Consider the following 23,042-nt stretch of genomic DNA (forward strand, 5'->3'; position numbering starts at 1 on the left):
AGTTTCCACTGTCCCTGGTAGGTGCATATGTTTTATTTATTGTGGGCCTGTCAGAAGGAAGGGCCCCTATGGGGACAGGTGGGCATATGGGTCAGACCCTGAGCTCAGCATACAGGTGACTGGGCTGTGCTGGGGTCTCTCTTTGTGGGAAAGTTTCCAACCACAGGCTGATGAGAGCTCTGAGGATGGTCCTTGTCCAGAAAGCAAAACAGAAAATACAGAACATAGTGAGGAGATTCCCTAGTCACTTCCCATATGTCTTCTGCCAACAGATGTGTTACCTCCTCCTCTGGTGTCTGCAGTGAGAATGGGGGAAGTTAGAGCCACAGATAAAGAGCAAGAACCATCCCTGGATGCAGCTGAGAGCTTGAGAGGAAATCCCTGTGCCCAACAGGAAGGCCCTTTCTTCCCCACCTCCCTCTGCCCCTGCTCCTGAGGTTGCACACTCTGGGCTTGGTGAGTCAGGAGCTCCCCCTGGTGTCTAAAGCGCCCCCTTGTGCCCAGCCCAGCTGTCTCCCTCAGGGAGGTTTGTGTCTGGGCTCACACTGACTTTCCCTCACTGTGTATCTTGCACAGTAATACACGGCCGTGTCCTCAGCTCTCAGGCTGTTTAATGTTAAATAAACTTGGCTCTTGGACGTGTCCCTGGTGATGCTGAATCGAGACTTCATTGTTGGGCTATAGTAGGTACCTCCATTACCCCATATACCTCCGACCCATTCCAGCCCTTTTCCCGGAGCCTGGGGGGTCCATTGTACACCATAGCTCGTTAAAGAGAATCCTGAGACAGTGCAGGTGAGGGAGAGGGTCTGTGAGGGCTTCACCAGTCCTGGGCCCGACTCCTGCAGCTGCACCTGGGAAAGGACACCTGGGGACAAAGAGTATCAGTCTTGTCAGTCACCTGTAGTCACAGCCTTCCCATGACCCCTGCCTGGCTCCTGAGACCCTCACCTTGGGAGGCTGTCACCAGGAACAGGAGAAGACCCAGCAGTCTCATCTTCTTCTAGACCATAGCTCTGCCTTCCCAGAGACCTCAGTCCTGTGTGAGGAGAGAGCTGTGAGCCTGCATAGTCCAGGTGAGGATTTACCCTGGAGTTTGAACAGACATTTGCATGTGGGCCCGCCTTGCCTATAAGTGTAGGGACTGAGGTTGGGCTTGCCTGGTTTTTCTGAGGATTGTGTGGGGACATCTCTTGCTTTGACCTCACTCAGCATGTAAATTGGGCTCAGCAGACCACATGGGTCATGACACTCATTGGTTTAATGTCAAAGAACAGTCTAAAATCTCTGAACTTATGAAGAAATATGGAGTAATTAAGAAGGTTACACTATTATCTCCTCATGCATATTTCAAGCAGATATAAAAGGGATTAGCATTTGTTCTGACCATTTCTAAATTCAACACACTAGTGTATCCCACAATTTCCAAATTTTTGAATCTAATTTTATATAAATTCTACCCTGTGTGAAATATAAAAATAAAGGACATTCACTTTCAGTGTCTTACATCTTAATTTATTTTGTTACTTTTTTTGGAGAAACCATTGCCCAAGCACATGCAGGTGGGATATTTGTTATTCTTGATGTTGAAACTTTCTGATTATGTCTACATCTTCCTGTGAAAACTCTTCCTTTATGCATGCCCATGGCCGATTGCAGAGACCCTAATATAATTACATCAGAAATAGTCATGGCTTCAAGTGGAAAAAAATACACGAAATAAAAGCAGTGATCATGTATGTTCACAACTGAGAATCATTCATATCCTATGTTATAAGTCTAAGTGGCATCACACAACGTTGTCACAAAATGGCCACCACAAAGATGGCTGGCAGAGGAGGGAATTTGTGGGCAATCAGGCCAGCAGGGGAGGGCAGTTGGGGGCTACCAGGCCTGCACGGGAGGGAAGTTAGGGGTGACCAGGCTGTCAAGGAAGGGCAATTGGGGGCCATCGGGCCAGCAGGGGAGGGCAGTTGTGGAAGATCGGGCCAGCAGGGGAGTAGTTAAGCATAAATCAGGCCAACAGGGGAGCAGTTAGGGAGCAATCAAGCTGGTAGGCAGAAGCAGTTAGGGGCAATCAGGCAGGTAGGCAGGTGGCAATTAGGAGCCAACAGTCCCGGATTGTGAGAGGGATGTCCGACGGGCCTAAACTAGCAGTCGGACATCCTCCAAAGGGTTCCAGATTGGAAAGGGTGCTGGCTGCGTTGAGGGACAACCCACCCCATGCACAAATTTCATGCACTGGGCCTCTAGTATTTAAGTAATTATGGAAGGAGAATAACCTGTTTTCTCAGTCTAGTGTTATGAGTTACGTTGGGGTCCAGAGGGAGGTGAGTGAAGTGGAATCTGAACTTAGAATTTCTCATAGGAAAGGAAACTTCAACCCTGAGAGGAATCCCTCACTCCCAACCTCCCTCTGCTCTTCCCCTGGGAGGTCTCTGTGGTCAAAAGGTGCTCAGTTCTCCCACAAACATATAACATCCTTAATATATAATTTATACCTTCTCATATGAGGCATATGATTTGGAAACATATTCTTTGTGTATATGATTCTGATTTCATTTATTCAATGGAATCTTTGATGGGGGATAAGTTTTTAATTATAACCAAGGCTAATTTATTAATGTTTTCTTTAATGAATCCTGTTTTGGGTGGTTTTACAAAGAACTTCAAGAAAATGCTGAGCATTCACTCTCCATGTGCATTGGCTACAGCAGCCACAGGGAGTGGAGCAGAGGGGAGCGCTGCTGGGAAACTACCCATAAATCTAGATGTGACTTTTAACTGCATAAGGGGAGGAATCTGGATTTGTTCTGAGTCACTGGAGAGAAATATGCTTGATTTTCATGGAAAGAGAATACCTGGACCTCTGGGTTTAAAGCATCCTCCAGTGAATGCCCAGTAGTAATTGCAGGACATGATAGCAACAGCTTATATCAGGGGTCAGCAACCTTTTTGTTAGCATGTGCCAAAACTAGCAAAATCTCTGACTCAAAATTCTGCGTGCCAACCTTAATTTTTTGAGAACATGTTATGCCTACTTGATATCTCTTAAGATGTATGTGAAGAATCTTGAAGAAATAATAAAATTCATTCGATGTCCTGACCTGTTTGGCTCAGTGGATAGAGCGTCGGCCTGTGGACTGAGGGGTCCCGGGTTCGATTCTGGTCAAGGGCATGTGCCTTGGTTTCGGGCATATCCCCAGGGGGGGTTGTGCAGGAGGCAGCTGATCGATGTTTCTCTCTCAGCGATGTTTCTAACTCTCTATCCCTCTCCCTTCCTCTCTGTAAAAAACTCAATAAAATATATTTTTAAAAAATTCATTCGAGCGACAAAAACACAGAATATGATGATGAAAAATACATTTATTTTTTAATGTATACATGTTATGTAAAATTATTTATTTATCTAAGATGCACCTACACTGAATTTATCTGAAAAATTAAAAAAAAGTCTGTATTAAGAAAAAAATTGTAAATGGAAGATTATAAGAGAGGGTTTCGCATGCCAGCAAAAGTTACTGGTGTGTCATGTTTGACACGCATGCCAGGGGTTGCCCACCCCTGGCTTATATCATCATAGGAAATACCCGAATAATTATGAACAGGAGTTTGTTAGAAATAGAAGATTTAAAGATCACACAGAAAAAAGGAACATGTCCTTGCAAACTGGTTAGAAGGGAATTCCTTGTTTCTTACATGCACATTCTCATAGTGTCTCAGTTCTGAAAGGTAACACCTTCTCAAGTGCAGGGAATCTGCACTTGGACACCTTTGGGGTCGTTACTAACATTGTGACACCATGAATCACCCAAACTGCATAATTTATTGGCTCTCATTTATAAAATCCCTCAACAGTTATAGGGAAGAGTGGACACTCCTCCCTTGAGGAGCCATGGTGATGGTGTTTCCGTATGAGGAGCCTTCATTTCTTTAGAACAAGACCTCTTTCTCAGTCCATCATCATCATCAACAGCATCATCATCAGTTGCTTACTCATTCTCATATTTTGTAAGCATGGTGGTTGACCACACACATTGATTTTTTATCAAATAATAAAAGCGGGAATCTTCTCTTTAGATGTCATTGGAAATTGAAACCAAAATGGCCACATCTAAAAGTTGATACAAAGCTTCCAAACAACTTATGGTTTTGGATAGGAAAGAGGTCCCACCCAAGACAAGGGACCATACCCCGTGTCCAATTCTGTGGTCATCAGTACTATCACCATCACCATCACCATCACCATTATCATAATCATTTTGTTATTTATCATCATTTGTCTGAATTTCTAAAGAGGTTGTTTTTGTACCCACATAATGGCCCTATTTCTAAATGTTTGCTCAAATTTTATAATTGTTCAGTAAAATAAGTAGCCATATTTTATTTTATTTTTTGCTTGATTGCTGAAAACTGATGGTTCATTCCTGCCTCTTCTCACTTGGCCCCATATGGAAATATAAAAAGAAAAGTTGGGTCTCCTCTCCAGATGTCAATAAAAGGTTGAATACATATAAGCCCCTGGAAGCAGAATTACGCTGCTCCCCCACCTCTACAAAATAAAATCCCTGAGCCAGTCTCCTTTCCTGGCTCCATCAAAGCAGGTCTGACTTTCTGATGGGCCTTTCTTGTGTTTCACAGAGATTTCAACTATGTGCATAATGAACATTCTATGCCCCATGGTGTGTGTGTTTATCATCACACTGGTTGTCTGTACTAAACTGCTGTAGGTCTCCCTACCTCTGCTTGGTGTCACCTACTCTTGGTGCTATGAGCATGATGAAAAAGCAATGAATGTACCACCTGGGGTCCTTCTTCTCTAGTTTTGCATTCATAGGCTTCTGCTGCCCATTGTCCAGAACACGTGAATTCCGTTGTTGACTGGCTGGGACCCTGAGCTGTAGAGATGAGCTGTACTATTGAGTCAGTAGAGACTCTGGTTAGATTTAGCTGATGTAGTTCAGATTTGATAATGAATTGTCAGACAGGCACAAGGATGTCTGAAAGAGACTCTCTGTGATTTGTGCAAGTGAGAAAGTTGCCTCTGTTTACAACAGACTTTCTAACTCAGAGACTTCAAAGATAAGCTCAGAATCAGGAATCCAGAGGTTTTCTGAGGGAAACTGTGACATGAAGAGGGAACCACACAGGAAACCAGCCCAAACCTCCCACTGCACCTGCTGCTGGATGGTCCTTGTGTTCAGGTACCCAAAGCACCTCCTGGTGGTCACAGCCCCTCTTGCAGGGAGGTTTGTGTCTGGGCTCACACTGACTTCCCCTCACTGTGTCTCACACAGTAATACAGGTCCATATCTTTGGCTCTCAGGCTGTTCATTTGCAGATGCAGCAGGTTCTTGGCATTGTCTCTGGAAATGGTGAATTGGCCCTTCACAGAGTTGGCATAATTTGTGGTACTTCCATCAGGATTCATTTGACATAAACACTCCAGCCTCTTCGCTGAAGCCTGGTAAACCCAGTTCATCCAGTAGCTGCTGAAGGTGAATCCAGAGGTTGCACAGGAGAGGCTCTGAGACACCGCCCCCCCAGAGTCCACCAGCTGCAACTCACACTGGACACTTGCAAACACAAAGATGTCCTTGTCAGGAAACTCTCACATGTCCACCATATCACTCACTCTTGTCCACTCACATATTCAGTATCTCTTGTTCTCTATAAATTACCTCTTAAAAGAGCCACAAGGAACACCCAGCTGAGTGGTCTGTGTTCAGTCCTGATCAGGGAATGGGAACACCTGGGGATCCCAGGGCTGGGCTCCTGTCCCAGATCTGCAGGGTTAGGGCTGGGCTGGTTTTTATGAACAGCGTGGCCTCTATTTGCATGTCCTTCTACTATATAGGATCTCTGGGTTGGATGGTGATACAAATAATGCCATCCCAGGTGTAACATGTCCAAGGGTGCATGTATGTTAAATAATTCCCCACAACTACACCTGTGCACTCCCCACTGAACCCAACTGCTCCAGGTCACCTGTACAAAAAAGAGGAGGATTGAAAATAATTGATTCCTTTGACAGTCACCAATAATGACAACCAAGAGAAATTAATATTCAAATCCCAGAATTAAAAGTGTAGGAGTTTCATGTCCAGGAGACAGGAAGTTCCATCTGACAGTATTTTCAAGCTTTTTTAAAAAAATATATTTTATTGATTTTTTACAGAGAGGAAGGGAGAGGGATAGAGAGCTAGAAACATTGATGAGAGAGAGAAATCGATCATCTGCCTCCTGCACACCCCCTATTGGGGATGTGCCCGCAACCAAGTTACATGCCCTTGACCGGAATCGAATCCAGGACACCTCAGTCTGCAGGCCAACACTCTATCCACTGAGCCAAACCAGCTACAGCTCAAGCTTTGTTTTATATATTTCAGTGTTCCTATGTAGGATGCCTAAATGTTTCCCAGAGGTATATCCTCTTGTTTCCCACCATGGGGCCAAGGGGCAGGTCAGCAAATGTCCCAAGACACCCCTGGATCCTTCTGTGCCTGCCTCCACCTGCGGGCTGCCAATTAACCTCAGTCACTGGAAAGGCTCAGTCTCTGAAAGAGACTCCCGTGGAATCAGGAGGATGGGGCACTAGGATGTCCCTTAAGGGGGAGATGCTGATCAGACTTCAGGGAAGGTGGTGGGTGTGTTCCTCTGTTCTAGAGCCACATATCTGAGTCTGTCCTTGATTTTCCCCTGAACTTGACACCTTGAAACCCCTGGTGCTAAGGTGGGTGGGTTCTGTGGAGATCAGAGCTTGGGTCTCCCAGAAGCCAGGATGCTGTTACTATCAGATCTCCCATGAGGAGCATGCACCAGTGAATTTCAAGAGAAAGTTGGTCAATGGCCTCACCAAAGCCAGTCTCTGACACATCCTGAGACTCCCAGACGTCTACAACCAGGCTTTTGCCCCTTACTCCTCAGCAAGGCTTATGATTCAGGGTGGGGTGACAGGGTTCCAGAGGTGGGGGAATTGCTTTCCCCAGGCTCATGCCATTGGGTGGGGATTGCTCCTCCCAAGAAATATGGCTGCTGAGGAATGGAGGAGGGCTCAGACAGGGTCCTGGAGGCTCTTCCCCCACATCCCTCCCCAAAGCCACCCATCCTGACTCTCCTCAGGCAACTGCCATCTGACCGCCCTCCTTCCCTTGGAGCACAGCATGAGTGGCTGCTAACACACATTTTGCTCCTTAACCTGATGAAGTGGTGGCTTTGTCTCCTTCAGGCTCTGCCCAGTGAAGGTGCAGAACCCTGGTATGATATGAAAGCATGGATGCGTGTCTGTGATGTGGTGTTACCTGCATTTCAGGGCCGGATCCACCTGTGGCCTCCGAGTCCTCACTATACGGAGAAGGTCATGCCTCACCTGGGAGGTGGTCCCCTATCACCTAAGGGGAGTCAGGTTCCCCCAGGTCTGTCACATGCACCTGAGGTCTGTGTTGGGCTCAGCACCACTATCGTGATCCCCACAGCCCCTGTCTGTCACTCTGTTACCAGGGGCCTGAGACCCTCTCCAGCCCCAATGTGCATGGGCATCTTCATGTGGGTGTTAGGAGGTCAGTGGTAACGGTCATGGCTGCAGCTGTCCCTGGGGTCAGACGTGGCATCCGTCATTGTCCTCCATGTGCCTCTGGACCCGCTAAGTCTGTCCAATGCTGTGGGGAGTAGGCTGCTGTGTGTGGCTGAGATTTGCCTATTTATGGTAGGTCTTTAATGGAACCAGGAGCTGGACTGACAATTCCAGTCTGGGTGGATTTACAAGACACAGAGTCATCCTTTCAAAAGGGAGAACAGAGTTTTGCTCATTTGAAACACACAGTCCGTCAATTACTCCAGCTTCTGAAGTGGCATTTGCCTATTAACCTCAGTACTGTTTCCATAAAGGTGTTTCCAACGTGGACTCACCTCTCCATCCTCCTTCAGGGCTATTCTGTAATGTTGGCCTCACAGATATTGCCTGAATATCTAGGCTGTAGTCACTGGGGACAATGGTGGCACTGGGAGTGGCCAGCCGCCCGGCCTATTCTGGGACTGCCGTCTGCTCCAGAACCCATGGGCCTGTCCATCATGCTGTTCCAGCTGGTGGGGCCAGACAGATGACTGTGACCCCAGGTGTGTGACTGTTAGAGGAGCCATGGGGTCAGCATCCCTCGGGACTTACACATGAACCAGCTTGACCTACAGCAGGGCCCACGGGACCTAAACTCACAAATGATAGCTTACGGACCCTGATGAGGGGATTAAAGACAGGACACAGGCTGATATGTCATGTGAGATGGCTCATTACTGCCTCTTCTCCATCTGCCCCCCCCCACACACACACACACAGGAAATTGGGTAAGAAATGATAGCTTTGTCTTTAAATGTCATTGTGAGATTAAAACCACACAAGTCCCTGGAAGCAGATTCCTCCCTGTACCCACTGCCTTGCCAGAATAAAAGCACTGAGTCTGTCCTCTTTCCTGGCTCCATGAAAGCACGTCTGTCTCCCTGAATGACCTTTCCTGTGATTCCCAGAGATTTCAACTATGTACTTAATAAACATTCCATGTCCCTTGGAGTGTGTGTGTGTGTCTTTGTCATCAGCCTGGACACCTGTATCAAGTTGTTGTGGGTCCCTCTGCCTCTGCGTGGCATCACCTATGCTTGGTGCTGTGAGCATGATGACAAGTCATTGACCTTCACCAGTCAGGGTCCCCTTTCTCAAACATTGGGGTCACAGGATTTTGGTGCCCACTGTCCACCCCACACGTGTCCTGCTGATGACTGTCGGGGCCCTGAGCTGTGGATCTGAGCTGCATTGTTGAGTCTGCAGAGCCTCTGATTGGGTTTAGGAGATGTGTGTCTGAAGATTTGATGATGAATTGTCATTTGGGCACAAGAAGGTCTGAAAGAGACAATCTGTGGTTTTTCCACATGAGAAAGTTGTCTCTGTTTATAACAGACTTTTCTAACTCAGAGACGTCAGAGATAAGCACAGGATTGGGAATCTAGAGGTTCTCTGAGGGGAACTGTGACATGAAGAGGAAACCACACAGGAAACCAGACCAACCCTCCAACTGCACCTGCTGCTGGGACGGTCCTTGTGTTCAGGGACCCTTGAGGACCCCCTGGAGCCTGGCGAACCCAGATCATGTAGTAGCTACTGAAGGTGAATCTAGGTGCTGCACAGGAGAGTTTCAAAGCCCCTCCAGGCTGCACCAAAAATCCTCCAGACTCTACCAGCTGAACCCCACACTGGACTCCTGCAAACACAAAGATGTCCTGGTCAGGAAATGCTGACCCGTGCACTGTTTCTCTCACTCACATCCACTAACATACTCAGTGTCTCCTGTTCTCCATAAATTACCTCTTAAAATTGCCACAAGGAAAACTTAGCTGAGCCCAAACCCCATGGTGAGGGGTCTGTGTTCAGTCCTGATCAGGGAATGGGAAAACCTGGGGATCCCAGGGATGGGCTTCTGTCCCAGCACTGCAGGGTCAGGGCTGGGCTTGTTTTCATGAGCAGAGGGGGCCCTATTTGCATGTCCTCCTGCTATATGGGGATTTCTGGTGCTGGACTCTGTCATAAAGGACATGGTCTTTGAGTGTGATATATGTGAGGGTGCTGTCTGTGAAAAATCACTCCCCACATATGGGTCTTTGCCCTGCCCACTGGGCCCACCTGCTGCAGGAGACCTGTACAAAGACCCAAGAGAGGAAATTGTTGTACATATAAAAACAGGAGGTTTAAACTGAGAGATGCCTTTGACTTTTACCTATAATGGCAACCATGAGAAATCAACCCTCACAACCCAAGAAAGAAGTAAAAGTCCAGAAGGTTCATGTTCAGCACATGGTAGGTTCCATCCAACCCTATTTTCCCTACAAAGTGATCAAAGGATAAACTAAGACCAGAGTGTGTGCCTGGCACCAGTGGATCAAATGTTGGGGGAGAGAGGAGTGTCTGTGTGGGTCCCTGGAACCAAAAGCATGAACAATAGAGACCCAGAGTTCTGGGTCCTATTCCTTCAGGGGAGTTTGGTGCTTGACGTGTAGCAGCTGCACTGCCTTCTTTTTTGTGCTTATCCTCTAGACTCTGTTCAAAAACCAATTTCATACATTAGGATATAGAACACTCATAGTCATAACCACATGTGTTTAGGTGAAGATGTCGGTAATGGTTTAGGAGTAATTAATTTTACATCATGGGAATTTTGTGATTGGAAACTTGATTGTAGGGACAAGACAAGGACCTTTATTTTTCTTTGCTGTGGCCACCACAATATATGAGAATCACCTGATGATGAAACTCCCAAATTGTTATCTTCTCTGATCCAAATAGCCCCTCTGTTCAAACGGAGGGAGAAGATAGCTACTCTCAAGGCTGAATTGTTGTATCCCCCCCTCCCTGCTGGTTTCAGAACTCGGGGATAATTCACACCAATGAGTCTCTAGTTAATAGAAAGTTCCCTTCACCCCTCCAATTGAAAAAGCATCTTTGTGAATCCTCATACCTTTTGCTCTAAGCATGTTACAGGCTTGGGGGAAATACTGATAAGACACCTTCCTACAACATCTGTCAGACTGTCTCCTTAAAAGCAAATAAACTGTCACTTTTCAAGACAATCCCCCTCGTATCTGCTCAACTTCAGCCCTAAATCCTTCCCCCTTCCCTGTCACCTAGCAACAGCAGACATTACTCTTTGAAGTATAAGCTGCATTTTGTTCCTGCCCTGTATTGACTAGTGATACACTGGCCCCTTCCCTTTCTGGAAAGTAAAACACCCTTCATCTCTGTATCTCTCATTTTAGTTGTGAATCCTTGCACAGGCCGAGTCACCAGCCAAACCCTAACACTGATGTCTGCTTGTGACTCTCTGGACCACTGTCCCTTGTCCCCACATGATGGGAGTCAACTGAAACCTACAGCTGACTCAGTGTCACATTGGAGGAAGCTACCTGAGAACAAGATGGGGGATTAACCAAGACCAAGGACACACAGGCCCAGGGTTCTTGTTTCATTACGTTGTGATCTCCTTGTTGTTTAGCCAGTTCAAGTTTTCTTCCCTCACTTTCCTCTGAAACAGCCCACATATTTCTTAGAGTCTTGAAGACACTCTGTTGAGAGGGTGCAGGGGCACAAGGCATTGTGTATTGTTTTGTATCTTACATCTTTCCTGAATTCTAGTTCTATTAGCTTCTCATACACTTTTTAGGGTTTTCTATGTTCAAGATCTGCCATCTGCATACAGGTAAGGAGAAACATTTTAGCTTGTTTCCTTATGACTTAGACATTTTAAATTTCCTTTATTGTCTAATTATTCTGACAAGGACTTCTAGTTTTGATGAATATAAGTATTCACAGGGGAGCCCTTATCTTGGTCCTGATGTAAGAAGAATAGTTTTGAAATTTTCTCTGTGTAACATGATGTCACTTGTTGGATTCTCAAATGTGCCCTTTAGGATATTGAGGTACATCACGTCTATACCTAATCTGCTAAGAATTTTAATTCTGAAGTCATTTTCAATTTGAAAGGCTTCATATATATCTATTTATAGGATGTATATGTTATCCTTCATTCTGTGGATGAGGTACGTTGAACCACCCTTGCAAATCTGGTTTTATACACACATAAGGACACTTTATCTTAATTTTTGCTCTTTTTAAAGTTGTAAGTAAAATGGGGAGCTATATTCTATTTTCTTTTTCCTTTGACTTTTGCCAACTGATGGGTCATTGCTGCCTCTTCTCTATCTGCTCCCCCCGCCATAGGAAATCGAATAAAAAAATCATGGTTTTCTCTTTAGATGTCTTTGTGAGATTGAAACAACACAAACCCCTGGAAGCAGAATTCCTCCCCCCGCCCCACCCACCTGAACAACAACAACAAAAAAAGCCCATAGTCAGCCCCCTTTTATGCTCCTCACCAGCTGAGGGGGCCTTTCCTGTGCTTCCCATAGATTTCAACTCTGTGCATAATAAACATCCCAAATCCTTGGTGTGTGTGTTTGTCGTCAGGCTGGACATCTGTGCCAAGCTGCCATGGGTCCCTCTGCCTCTGCCTGGTGTAACCTATTCCCTGTGCTGTGAGCATGATGACAAGACAATGACCATCACCAGAGGGGCCTCCTAATCTCTAACGTTGGGTTCTCATAACTGTGGTGGCCACTGTCCAGTATTCAGGTGACCTGCACTGTTTAGTCAGCGGAGCTTCTTGTTAGATTCAATGGATGTGGGTCAGAAAATTAGATGATTTATTGCCATATGGGTACAAAGGTATCTAAAAGACATTCTCTGTATTTGTCAACGTGAGAAAGTTGTCTCTGTTTACAACACAATTTTCTAACTCAGAGACATCAGAGATAAGCGCAGAATCAGCAATCAGAGAGGTTCCTTGATGGAAACCGTGACATGAAGAGGGAACCACACAGAAAACCAGCCCAAACCTCCAACTGCTCCTGCTGCTGGGATGGTCCTTGTGTTCAGGGACTCTGAGCGCCCCCTGGAGGTTGCAGTCCCTACTGCAAGAAGGTTTGTGTCTGGGCTCACACTGACTTCCCCTCACTGTGTATGTTGTACAGTAATACACGGCTGTGTCCTCGACTCTCAGGCTGCTGAGTTCCATGTAGGCTGTGTTGATGGACGTGTCTCTGGTTATGGAGACTCTGCCTTGGAACTTCTGTGCATAATTTGTGTCTCCATTGTTAGGGTTAACCCTCCCCATCCACTCAAGCCCCTGTCCTGGGGCTTGTCGCACCCAGTGCATCCAGTAGCTGGTGAAGGTGTATCCAGAAGCCTTGCAGGAGACCTTCACAGAGGCCCCAGGCTTCCTCAACTCAGCCCCAGACTGCACCAGCTGCCCCTGGGAGTGGACACCTGTGGGGAGGAGACAGGAGAGGGTGGAAATCCCCCTTGACTCTCCCTGGTCCCCTCCTCAACCCAGGGACTGGGAAGCCCCTTACCTGTAGCCACAGCCACCAGGAGGAGGGTTCTCCAGCTCCAGTCCATGGTGAGGGCTGTGCTGTGAGCACTTCTGTAGGGGACGGTGTGGCTGTGGGTGATGCCCTCAGGGCACAGACTTATCCATATTTATCCTTGTCCACCTCCACCCTTTGCATATTCATGAGGCAGAGTATTTCATAGCTGAGGTCTTGACCCCATGTTAGAGAAAATGAATGTCAGAAGGACCAAGCTCAGTGGGAGTCTAAGGGTCTAAGTCCTTATTCTTAAATATATATATATATATATATATATATATATATATATATATATATATTGTTAAAGGTATTACATATGTCCCCTTTTCCCCCATTGATCCCTTCTAAACCTCCCCCACTCCCCATACCCCAAGCCTTCACCATCCTATTATCTGTGTCCATGGCATATATATATATATGCATACAAGTTCTTTGGTTGATCTCTTCCCACCCTTCCACCCTCCCCTACTTTTCTTCTGAGATTCCACACTCTGTTTCATGCTTCTAGGTCTCAGCATCCATTTTGTACATTAGTCTATTTTGTTCATTAGATTCCATATGTGAGTGATATCATATGATACTTGTTTTTCTCTGACTGACTTAGCATAATACTCTCCAGGCCCCTAAATGCTGTCTCAAAGGGTAAGAGATCCTTCTTTTTACTGCTGCATAGTATTCCATAGTATAAATGTACCCGGGCTTTTAATCCACACATCTACTGATGGGCACTTGGGCTGTTTCCAGATGTTTGCTATTGTAAATTGTGCTGCTATGAACATAGGGGTGCATACATTCTTTCTGATTGGTGTTTCAGTTTTCTTAGGCTATATCTCCAGAAGTGGGATCACTGGGTCAAATGGCAGTTCCATATTTAATTTCTTGAGGAAATTCTGTACTGTTTTCCATAATGGCTGCATCAGTCTGAATTCAAACCAGTAGTGTACTAGGGTTTCCTTTTCTCCACATCCTCGCCTGCACTTGTCATTTGCTGATTTTTTGATGGAAGCCATTCTGACAGGTGTGAGGTGATACCTCATTGTCTTATAATTTTATCTCTCTGATGATCAGTGACTTTGAAATTTTTTCACATGTCTCTTGGCCTCCTGTATGTTCCCTTTAGAGAAATGTTTATTTAGTTCCTTTGCCTAATTTTTAACTAGATTTTTTGACTTCCTTTTGTTAAGTTATATGTGTTCCTTATATATTTTGGATATTAACCCTTTATCAAATGTATCCTTGCCAAATATGTTCTCTCCTACTGTGGGCTCCCTTTTCATTTTGTTGATGGTTTCTTTTGCTGTGCAGAAGCTTTCTATTTTGATGTAGTCCCATTTGTTTATTTTCTCCTTAGTTTCCTTTGCCCTAGGAGATGTATCTGTAAACATATTGCAACTAGAGATGTCTGAGATTTTGCTGCCTATGGTTTCTTCTAGGATTTTTATGGTTTCATGACTTACATTTAAATATTTTATCCATTTTGAGTTTATTCTTGTTTGTGGTGGAAGTTGGTGGTCTAATTTCATTTCTTTGCATGTATCTGTCCAGTTTTCCCAATGCCATTTATTAAAGGGACTGTCTTTACTCCATTGTATTCTCCTCCTTCTTTTGTCAAATATTAATTACATGTAATGGATTGGGTCTACTTCTGGAGTCTCTGTTCAGTTCCATTGTTGGATATGCTTGTTCTTGTGTCAGTAGCAGGCTGTTTTGATTACAGTGGCTTTGTAGAATAACACTATAGCTGGTATTGTGATCCCTCACACTTTGTTCTTCTATTTCAAGATTGCTGTGGCAATTCATATATAGCACATACTTGGGGAATTTAATCTAGACCTGTGAAATATGCTGTTGGTATTTTAATATGCATTTCATTGAACTTGGGGTAGTATGGACATTTTAGTGATGTTAATTCTACCAATCCATGAACACAGTATATTTTTCAACTTATTTTTATCTTGCACAGTCTCTTTTTTAAAAGGAATATAGTTTTTTGAGTACAAGTATTTTTCTTACTTGGTTAAGTTTATTCCTAAGTATCTTATTTTTTTTTTGTTGCAATAGTAAATGGGATTGTTTAGTTTCTCTTTCTGAGAATTCACTATATATATATATATATATATTATGAAAAGTGATCTCTTAGGATTTTGACCAGGAGACCAGGAGTTTGATCACTCACTATGATGTGTGCTGACCACCAGGGGTTGGCATGGAATGAAGGAAGGCTGTGGTTGGCAGCTGGCAGCCAGGGAAGGAAGGCCTCAGGCTGTAGCTGGAAGGTCCCGATCAGCCCTTATCACTGACTAGGCCTAGGGACCATACTCATGCACGAATTTCATGCAGCAGGCCTCTAGTTAGTCTATGAAAATACCATGGGTTTCTGGGTTTTAATTTTGTGTCTTGCTACATTGCTGAATTTGCTTATTAAATCTAGTAGTTTTGGTGGAGTCTTTAAGGTTTTCTGTGTACAATATCATGTCATCTATGAATAAAAAGCATTTTACTTTCTCCTTTCCAATGTAAATGCCTTTTATTTCTTCTTCTAGTCTGATCACAGTGGCTAGGACTTCCAGTACTATGTTGAGTAAGAGTGGTGAAAATGGACATCCCTGTCTTGTTTCTGTTTTTACAGGAAATGGTTTTCATTTTTGCCCATTGAGTATGATGTTGGCTGTAGGTTTGTCATATATGGCCTTCACTATGTTGAGGTAAGATCCCTCTATTTCCACTTTGCTGAGAGATTTTTTTATCAAAAAAATGAGTGTTGGATTTTGTTGAATGTTTTTTCTGTATCTATTGATGTGGTTATGTGATTTTTGTATTTCAATTTCTTTATGGGATGTATCACATTTATTGACTTGGGAGTATTGTACCAGCCTTGCATTCCTTGAATAAATCCCACTTGGTTATGGTGTATGATCTTTTTAATAGATCTTATTTGCTAATATTTTTTGAGGATTTTAGCATCTATGTTCATCAGGGATATATTGGCCTCTAACTGTTTTTCTTTCTAGTGTCTTTATCTGGTTTTGGAATTAGGATAATACTGGCCTCTTAAAAAGAGCTTGGAAGTTTTCTAAACTCTTGGAATTTTGGAATAGTTTTAGAAGTATAGGTGATAGTTCTTTGACTGTTTGTTAAAACTCCCCTGTTAGGCCATCCTGACCAGGGCTTTTGTTGCTGGGAATTGTTTGATTCCTGCTTCTATTTCCTCACTTGTTATTAGTCTATTCAGGTTTTCTGATTCTTCCTGTTTCAGTTTTGGGAGATTGTGTTTTTGTAGAAATCCCTCCATTTCATCCACATTGTAAGCGTGTTGGCATATAGTTGTTCATAGTATTTTCTTACAATCTTTTGTATGTCTGTGGTGTCAGTGGTTACTTCTCCTCTCTCCTTTCTGATTTTATTTATCTGGGGTCTCTCTCTTTGTTTTTTTATGAGTCTGGCAAATGGTTCATTGATTTGTTTATCTTTTCAGGAAACTAGCTCTTGGTTTCAACAAGTCCTAATCTTGGCTGGAGGATGTGTGTCTCCTGCCAGGTCCCTGACCTCAGTGAAGACAGAGCTCCTCACACTGAGGAACTAGCCCTCACAGGACATGATCCTCATTGTGGGCTCACCTTTGTGTGAGAAGAGGCCACCTGGACCAGCTCTGGGCTTTGATACCTGAATGTCTTCTCCTTGGATCAGTGTGTCTCTAAAATGCTGCCCCTAGTGAGGTAATAAATCCATCCCTGTGCCAACCTCTTACAATGCAGATATCCCAAAGCCATAGAAACACCCCCCTGTGTGTGGTTCTCATGTCTCATTGAGTTTGGTAAATGCTCTGATAGAGCAGGATGTTCACAGTCACCTCAGCAGTCGTGTCCAACTTTCAGTTTGGATTGTTTGTATGAAGAGAGGAAGGCCCAGGGCTTAGAGGAAACCCTTGCCCAGCTCCCTCTGCACCTGCTCCTAGGACAGCAGCCTGTGCTCCTGGGCCCTGAGTGCCCCCTACTGTCCAGCCCTGGCTCTACAGGGGAGCGTCCTGTCAGGTCTCACAGGGCAATGACCTCTCAGCATCTCTAGTCCAGTAGTGACTGCTGTGCCCTGATGTCCAATTGCTTCCTCAAGGACACCGTGTGGTTTTGGTGTCTCTGGACAGAGTGAACTGGCCTTTCTGAGCCCCTATGGCTCTGCAGGGAGACCCCAAACCAGGGCTTTAGGAAGCCATCAGGGAGCCCTTCCCTGGAGCTCTTAGTTGCAAAGACACAGCTGACCCTCCCCTCATCCAGAAGCTCCCGGGAGCCCTGGGGCCACTTATGCCCTTAGGTTTCTCTCATTGAAGGTCTCATTTAAGTATCCCGGTGTGTGACCAAATCTCACAGCACTTTTAGTATTTAATAAATTACACATACACACACACTGTGATGATATTCTTTGCTATGAAATCCACATTTTCCCCTTCTCTGTACATAGCACATGAGCAGGGACCACATGTGGGTTCTGGGCCTGGGTGTGATGTTCTTTGGAAGCCAATAAAATGCACCCATGATACAAACACAGACTTTGAAGAGCAGGAACTCGTGTGTCCATGTTCTTGCAGGTCCTGTATACCCAGACACAGGTTAGAAAAGTCAGGTTTGTTCCAGGGAGAGTCAGAGGTGGGGCTGAGTCACCCCTTTGACTGCAGTTGTGCGTTCCTGGAAGTCCCCTGGAGACCCCCCCATCATGAAGCAGGAAAGAGACCTCAGAAGTTGGAGGGGAGGAGGCAGCAGCATTGTCAGCTGTCAGGTGAGACTGCTCTCCCAGGTCACCTGGTGGGTGGAGCTGCAGTGGCACGTGAAAGAGTCCAGCTCTAGGAGGGACCCTGGCTTCCTCAGGACTCCTGGTTCCAGGATGAATTGGGAGTCTGTCTATTCTTGGTGTCCATCCTGATGGTTAACTTCCCTGTGAGCTCCCGCCTGGTTGCCCTCATTCCCTGCCTCCCACATAGAGACACCCACTGCTCAGAGACGCACAGATGCACCTTCAGCCCCTGCAGGAGACTTCATCTCCTCCAGTATTGGTGTCTCTGGTTCACCCTCATGGGTAGTCCTGCCCTGAGTACAAGGTTGGGAGTGAGAATTCAGACTCCACTGGTGGTTACTCAGGCACCTACCAGGGAGAGTTCAGGGACATCCCCATTTCCTCAGGCCCGTGGGTCTGTGCTGGTCCATCAAGGGTGCAGCTGTGGATCTCTGAGCAGTGGGTGTTTCCATGTGGGAGGCAGCGAATAAGGACAACCAGGCGGGAGCTCACAGGGAAGTTAACCATCAGGATAGACACCAAGAATAGACAGACTCATAATTAACCTTGGAACCAGGATTCCTGAGGAAAGTGTGTGCCATCACTTCCTGTAAGTCAGTGTACATTTATCCTCTATGTGGTTCTTGTCCTGATGTGTTGTCACATGTGTGCCCTACATTAAGCAACATCCTTTCTAAACAATGTTCACAGCAAAGTGACAACTCAAATGAATCTCTATCACTACAGAAAATGTCCTTCAGGAACGCTCCTGCATGAAGGGGGCTGATGGCAGCTTCAGGCCACTTGTCTGGGATGTGTCCTGCGTGACTCTGGAGGAATGCACATGTTAAATGAATAGATGATGTGGGTTGCGTGGACTGATGACTAAAATTTTATAGAAGACAGCAAGGGACATAGGAGTACCTGTCTGAAGTAAAGGGCCAGGTAGGACAGTGTGTGCCAGTCTGAGGACAGAGAGTGTGAGGTTCTTTTTAAAAAATACTAGAAGCCCAATGCACAAAATTCATGCAAGAGTAGGCTACCTTCCCTTGGCTGCTGGCACTAGCTTCCCTCTGGCACCAGAGACATGGGCTTCCCTCTAACCTTCCCTCCAGCCACAGTCCTGCTACTGGCAGGCCCCCAGGGCCCAGGCTTCCCTTGTAGCCCCGGCTTCATCCCGATGTTCATCTGGAAGGAAGTCTGGTCTAATTAACATATTATGCTTTTATTATTATTGATATTTTATTCATTTCAAGAGGGAGAGAGAGAAATATAGAAACATCAGTGGTGAGAGAGAATCATGGATCTGCTGCCTCCAGCATGCTCCTTGCTGGGGAACCAATCTGGTGGGCATGTGCCCTCACCTGAATCTAATCATGACCTCCTGGGTCATAGGTCAATGATCTATCACTGAGCCCCACTGACTGGGCCAGAGAGTGTGAGCTTAAACCCAAGGGCACTGATGTCAGTGCTGTTTCCCTTTGAAGGAAATTTGTCCCCAACATGGATGTGATAATCAAAAGGCTGATCTGCTCATGGAGAAGGTCCTGCAGGGAACTGGTGAAGAGAACCTCTAGTGCCTGTTCATAATTCACCTGCAAACACAGTGCTTCTTCTCCTTCCTGGTCCCAGTGATGATGTGACAATTTAGAGATCCAAAGAACAAGAAATGCTCTTCCCTGGGAACAAAGAGCAATGTGGAGAGGCGTGGAAAATACCCATCATAATAGGAAGCTTGCCTCTGCCCCTCTGCACCTGCCCAAGAGTAGAGAAGTGTGACTGCCAGGAGCCAGTCCATCCTTGCTGCTTGACACAGTCGCTGCAGAGAAGAAACATCTGCACAGCATATGTTTCAAGGGACCTGGCGTATATGGCATACTGTTCTTAATATGTTTGCTCCCTTTAGCGCTATGTGTTTTAACCATGGTCACCTCTCTGAGAAAGGTTGTTTTCCCAGGTAGGGATTTTTCCCTGAAGTTAAGGAGGGGATAAAACCTCTTAACTAAGTGCCAGGCAGGTAGTTAATCACCTTAATTACAATCACCCTTAAGCTACATAATCTTTACTCCCTGGAATGGAGATAAGAAACGCCCTAACCTTTGCAATAGAAATTGACAGGATTAAAATCAACTGGTATAAATAAAATACAGATGTAACAAGACAACAAGATAGAGAACCTAGAGAGAGAACCTAGAGACAGGACTTGGCTGGAGATCCTAGACAGAACCTAGAGACAGGACTAGGCTGGAGATCCAAGACAGAACCTAGAAACAGAAACTAGCAAGAGAACTTGGACAGAACCTAGACACAGAACCTAGTGAGAGAACATGGCAAAAGATCCTGGACAGAACCTGGCTACAGAACTTTGCTGGAGTACCTAGACAGAACATGGCAAAAGAACCTGGCTAGAACCTGGCTGGAGAACCTGGTGACCAAACCTGGCTGGAGAACCTGGAGAACCTAGCGAGAGAACATGGCACCAGAACTTGGTTGGAGTTCCTAACCAGAACTTCGCTGGAGATCCTGGAGGGAGAACCTCGCTATGCTGATGAACTGAAACCAGTTTCCATGTCATTCATTCTTCGCCGACTCCGTCCACACTTTTGGGGAACCCTGGACCTGTTGGGGTTGGACCCCAACATGTGACCTGCTGATCCTGAGCACCCCCTGCAGCCCAGCCCTGCTGTCTCCTCAGGGAGGTTTGTGTCACGGCTCACAATGACTTCCCTTCACTGTGTGTTGTACAATAATACACGGCCATGTCCTCAGATGTCAGATTGGTCATTTTAAGAGAGACTGTGCTGGTAGGGTTGTCCCTGGAGATTGTGATCTTCCTTGAATTGCTGGAGCATCTCACTGATCCTTTCCATTTGGTTTACTCACTCTTGCCACCCACCGCAGCCCCTTCCCTGAAACCTGGCGGACCCAGTCCATGCTGTAGTCAGTGAAGGTGAATCCAGAGGCTTTGCAGAAGAGGCACAGAGACCCCCTGGTTGGCACCACGCCTCCCCCAGACTCCACCAGCTGAACTTGGCACAGGCTACCTGCAAACAGAGAAACACACTGAGAATTACCCCGTGTGACCCAGTCCCCATGAGCCTGATGCACAGGGACACACCTTTGGCAGCGAAGAGAAGGGCAGCCCAGATGAGCGTAGACCCCATGATGTGGGCACTAAGGGGCTCACACAGGAGGCTCCTCTCCAGGGTCTGGAGAGACCCAGCCTGGCAGGCTTTCATGAGCAGGGGAGGCCTTGCATTTGCATGTCTTCCCCTGAGGCCCTGACTGAGCTGCCTGGAGGTTCCTCCATCCCTGTAAACAACAAGGGACTGGGGATAGCCTCATGGGAAGGGCTGGTGGATAATGGTGTCTGGGCCAGGACTCAGGGGCACTCGCCTGGTCTGAACATTCTAGTAGCTTATCTGTAAATAGTGATAGACACACTCTGCCAGGATGGAAAGTGGGACTTTTAAGGTTCTCCAGTGCAGGTTGCACATATAACCTCTCATGCAACATCCTGGGACAGGATTGTGGAGATGACAGTGACCCCTAGTGGTTTTTCTGAGCCTCAGGGTCTGAGGACAGGTGTTTGAACCAGCTCCCTGAGAGAAGGCAGGCATGTCTGCCATGGGGAAGCCTTCCCTGGCGTTTCTGAAAGAGTGGCAGCCCCAGTCCTGCTACTTGTATGCAGGTGGTTCTCTGCAAGGGCGCCCTAGGCCTAGGCAGCTGCCTCGGGGGAGAACCTGAAGAACATAACCCTCCGCAGACTAGGCCTCTAGTGCCAGGTCTCAGCTTGCACGTGGGAGGTGCTGTCACCCGGTCTTGTATGCACACTCAGCATCCTGGAATGTCCACCATGTGGCACAGCAGTGCCTGTTTAGCTCAGGAAACATATTTTCTGATATTTGTGGGGGACCCTCCCTAACTGTTGGCAGTGGAGCTGCAGGGAGCGGTAAGCACAGGAGACAGGCTCACCATGGACAGAGGACAGTTCCCTTTCCAGGAACCGGGCCCTTTAAATACAGCCCCTGAGACTCCGTATCTGTGAATTCTAGGATTGTGCTCGAGATCATATGAGTAAGTCGCAGTGGAGAGGACAGCACAGCCCTCCTCACTCTGGGACACGAGGAAGTGGGCCCACCTCTGCAGGGGTGATTTTCATCCATTCCTTTTAGCCTTTGAAAGGTCATTTCCTCCATTTTTTCATGAATAAAGCCAGGAGTACAAAGTCTTACCACCTGAGAGGTCAATAAACTTGTTGGATGATTCTGTCATAAACTCTAACCCCTGGATGCAGGTCCTTGAAGAGCCCCGAGAGCAGCTCAAGGAGAATATGCTGGCCCTTTGGTGAGCACCTGGACATGGGTGCTGGCCTGTCCCAGGACCATAGTGGGGAGCGCACCTGACATCCAGAGCAGGTGCAGCCATTCTCATCAGGTTCTCTGGCCCCTTGGTGTTTACAGATGTGCACAGGTCCTATCTGGCCAGAGAGGGGAGGTGTGCCTGGATGTAGACTGGTACACACTGTTGAGCACAGAGAAGAAAATACACTAGGTGGGCCTTGTGTATGTGGGTTTGCATGGGTTACTCAGGTGATCTCATTCCCAGGAAGGAAAGAGTTAGTCTACTGCAGAAATGAGCTGTGACACTGCAAATTAGCAACTGTGAAGGGACACTGATCTCATTGGAGTAATAATGATAGACCCTGTGGAGAAAGTCAGACTTGGTCACATATGAAAATAGAGGTTAACATATAAATGTGATGTCTTTGACTTTCACCTGTAATAGCAATCACGGGAAATCAAATCTCACAATCTAAGAAAGAAGTAAAAGTGCAGGAGGTTCATGTTCAGGAAACAGGCAGTCCCATCTGACACTATTTCCCTTACAAAGTGATCAGAGGATAACCTAAGACCAGAGTGTGAGCCTAGAGCAAGTGGACCAAGTGATGGGGGAGCGAGGAGCATCTGTGTGGGTCCCTGGGAACAGAAGCTGCACTATGCCCACTCCACATAGAGGATCAAAAGCCTACAGAAGGCCAGGAGGATATACCATCACACCTCCTTCTGAAGTAGAGCCTGTAGAGCAGGGGTCCTCAAACTTTTAAAACAGGGGGCCAGTTCACTCTCCCTCAGATCGTTGGAGGGCCAGACTATAGTTTAAAAAAAACAAAACAAAACTATGAACAAATTCCTATGCACACTGCACATATCTTGTTTTGAAGTAAAAAAACAAAACGGGAGCAAATACAATATTTAAAATGAAGAACAAGTAAAGTTAAATCAACAAACTTACCAGTATTTCAATGGGAACTA

The 23,042-nt window shown here is 46.0% G+C and overlaps 1 long non-coding RNA gene across 1 annotated transcript in view; it reads right to left on the minus strand.

Moving 5' to 3' along the window:
- Positions 1-570: 570 nt before the first annotated feature.
- Positions 571-23,042, minus strand: part of LOC138999145 (uncharacterized) — a 64,079-nt gene continuing 41,607 nt past the window's right edge. The window contains exon 3 of the long non-coding RNA XR_011469331.1: positions 571-854. This is a non-coding gene — a long non-coding RNA (uncharacterized lncRNA). The remainder of the gene's footprint in view (positions 855-23,042) is intronic.

Source organism: Myotis yumanensis, unplaced genomic scaffold, assembly GCF_028538775.1.
Source record: "Myotis yumanensis isolate MYYU_CA2020_CCGP unplaced genomic scaffold, mMyoYum1.0.hap1 SCAF_22, whole genome shotgun sequence".
NCBI classification, from domain to species: Eukaryota; Metazoa; Chordata; class Mammalia; order Chiroptera; family Vespertilionidae; genus Myotis; species Myotis yumanensis.